Source organism: Nestor notabilis, unplaced genomic scaffold (assembly GCF_000696875.1).
Source record: "Nestor notabilis isolate BGI_N333 unplaced genomic scaffold, ASM69687v1 scaffold20469, whole genome shotgun sequence".
NCBI lineage: Eukaryota > Metazoa > Chordata > Aves > Psittaciformes > Psittacidae > Nestor > Nestor notabilis.
The window spans coordinates 1-3,400 of record NW_009943489.1 but is presented as its reverse complement, the minus strand read 5'-3'; positions in this window follow the sequence as shown (position 1 = coordinate 3,400).

Sequence of the window (3,400 nt, the reverse complement as noted above, 5' to 3'; positions counted from 1 at the left end):
AGAAAGAGGAGAAAAAAGGAGAAGAAAAAGAGGAAAAGGAGAGGAAAAAGAGAAAGGAGGGAGAAAAGGAGAAGAAAAGGGAAAAAGAGGAAAAAACCAGGGAGAGGCAAAAAAGAGAGGAAAAGGAGAAAAAGGAGAGGAAAACTGAAAGGGAGGAAAAGGAGGAGAAAAAAGCGTGGGGAAAGGGAAAAAGCCCTGCCGAGGCTGGGAAAGGGTCCTGCCTCCGTGTCCCCTCTCGGTGCCGTCGGGTTCCCCCTCCCCGCGGTGTCGCGATGGCCGAGGAACGGGAAAGGGAACGGGAATGGGAATGGCTCCTGCCCACTCCGGCCCTTCCCTTCCCTGCCAGCCCCCGAAAAAAGGGGAGAAAAGGACAAAACCCCAAAGAAAATCCTATTTTTCTTGCTTCCCTTTGGAAACTCCTCAGGGAAAGTTGATTTTCCTACCCCCCTTTGCTGGCTCCCCCAGGACAGGGCTATGTTTGTGTGTCCGCCCCGGGCTGGGGTCCCTGCCTGTCCCCTGCCTGTGCCTCCCCCTGCTCGGCCACAGACTTTTCCTCCCAAATCACTTTTTAAACCGTCCTGCAAATACAAACGAGTAAAACCAACCGATAACTTCTTCCTTAGCGCTGCTTTTTTTCCCCCCAAAAAAAGTAAGGAGTTAAATTGGGGGGGTCCCATGGGTGCTGCCGGGCCCCCCACTTCCATCGCACTGGATGTGGGGATGAGCCAGCGGCTCCCTCCAGCTGGAACAAAGCACTTTGCAGCGGGAAAAGTATCTGTTTAACCCCAAAGTAAGGATTTTTTGGGTTTGGGGTGGGGTGGTGTCTCTCCTTTGCCCTCCCCCCCCGAGGAAATAGCTGACATTTCCCACAGGATTAGGGGGTTTGGGCTGTGCGTGGCCCCCCCAGTGCCGAGTCTCTGGAGAGAAGTGGTTCCCGGCTTTAGTTGGACTTGTTCGGATTTGGGCGATGCTGGGGCTGGGCTGTGGGATGGTTGGAGCTGGAGGGGGCTGGCGCGGGGCTCCGGGAGGGGAAGGATGGATTTAATCAGCTTCATTTCATCGAAATCAACCAAAAATACTCTTCCCAAAATGGAGAGGGAGACCCGGGAAGCACCAACCCCAGAACCGGCCCTGGGAAGCCTCAGTGCTCCTGTCGCCTGTGTTTTGGGGTGTTGGATCCTCCGATAACAAAGAGGCATTGGGGGAGATTGAGCCATTCCCTTTTCCCCAGCAAAACCCTGGGATGATTCCAACACCCCCTTAAAAATCCCAATTCTGCAGCAAAGGGAAGCGGGAGCCGAAGGGGTTAAGGCAGCGCCTCTCCAGCACATTTTGGAAAGGAAAAACTCTTTGGATCCGGTTTAATTTTCCAGCGATGACTTGGAAAGGGGGAGAGGAGAGGGGGGGAACCGTATCCAGGGTTTTTCCCCCTTCCTGTGGTTTGGAGAAGCCGTTTGAGGGCCGGGACCGGCCCCCCTGGCCCCCAACCCGCCTTCACCTTCCAAACTGGGAATGAAAAGAGGAAAATGGGGGTGATTTTCTCGCTGACGATAGTTTTGCTCCTTCCCAGGAGGGAAAACGGCGTTGGTGGGGCCATTGGCAGGATGGTGGGGACATCGGCAGGACGATGGAGCCAAGGGGACAGGGAACAATCTCCTTGCACCCCTCAGCTCCATGCACCCAAAGGTGCCATTGCATTGGGGGTGCACCCTTGCCATGAGGATTGCTTTGCCCACGGGCTGGTTCTCCTTATCCGGGTGGAGGATCCCACTCCCAAGGCAGGGAGATCCCACCCAAGGCCGCTTTGTTTTCCGGAGGCGAAGCGCGGATCGCCGGGGGACGGGGGGAATGTAAACTCTCCACCCAGGAATGCAGGAGCTGGGAAATGGATTTGCTTTTCAAGGCTTATGTGTTCTGGCTTATGGAAAACAGAACTGGGATTACGGTGGCTGCAGCAGGGTGCTGGGGGTGCTGAGCACTCCATGGGTGCTGCTGGCACCCACCTGGAGGGCTGTGTCTGTGTCACCCCTTCCTGGCCCCATGGGCTCCTGTGATGTTTGGAGCTGGAACTGGAGGAGTTGGGCTGGACCCTGCCCCAGGAGCATCCATGTGGCTCAGCCCAGGGCCTCTCAGAGGTGGTTTTGTGGGGGGTTGGAGGTTTTTGGCTCTTGGGGCTATTTACAGCCCAAGTGGGGAAGGAGCTGGAGGGTGTCTGCAAGACATGTGTCCCCTCTGTCCCCTGGGCTGTCACCCCAGAGGTGGGTCACCCTGGGTCAGGATAACCCCAGGGACAGGTCACCCCAAGGATGGAGCTCCCTGGGGATGGGTCACCCTGGAGACAGGTTACCCCATGTCTGGGTCACCCCAGGGATGGGGCACAGGGGAAGGGGACCTCCTCGCTGCACACCAGCCCTCCCAGGCTGGTGACTCCCATCTTCCTCTTCCTCTCTTAAGTCAAGCAAAGAGGTAGCAAACGCCGGTGGCGGGTCCCACTGTGTCCCCTGCCCAGCCGTGCTGGGGGTCCTTTGATGTCCCCTGATGAGCCCCACTCTGTTTTCACAGCTGCCCAAGGCAGCAGAACTCAATCGAAGTGCAGCCTGGCCCCAGAGCACCCACAACTCATCACACCAGTGCCTGGAGGCTCACAGGGCTTGTCCTGGTGGGGACGGGGACAGGGGGTCTCCAGGAGGAGCAGCCGCGGTCAGCTCAGCTGTGGAGTGATGGAGCTGGGCTCCATCCCAGCAGGGTCACAGCCCCAGGGGTGAAGGCTGTGTAGGGAGCAGGGGTGCTGGAGGGAGGAACTGGTCTCACTGGGGGAAGGATGGGTCATGGGATGTCCCCAGCACTGGCTGTCCCAGTGCTCCTTTCCCCCAGGCTGGGGACACTCCTGTCCCATGGCTGTCCTTTCCCCCAAACCATGGGCTCCCCTGGTCACGAGCTCTCCTATCCCCACATCCACGGGCTCTTCTGTCCCCCTGGGGGCCCTGTCCCATGGGCTGTCCTGTCACCATGGCCCTTAAGCTTCCCTGTCCCCTGGGCTGCCCCATCCTCTGTCTCCTGGGGTCCCCCCTTTGTCCATGGGGACTGTTCCACCAGCTCAGCACCGGGTGACAATGCCCTCGGGGCAGTGGGGTCCCTGTCCCTTCTTGTCCTGTGTCCCCAGCAATGATGTGGAGGAATGGCAGCAGGAGGTGACAAGGAGCAGGGAGATAAATGAGGGACAGCTCATGGTGACACACCGCTCACTGCTATGACCCATTAACGGTGTGATATGCCCCAGTGGGGACATCTCTGCCTGCGCACGGCTGGATGTGCCTCAACCTCCACGAGGACGAAGCCAGCAGGACCCGAGGCCACGGGGACGGGCCCCCATGGGCCGAGCAGCCCCCGAGGTGCTCTC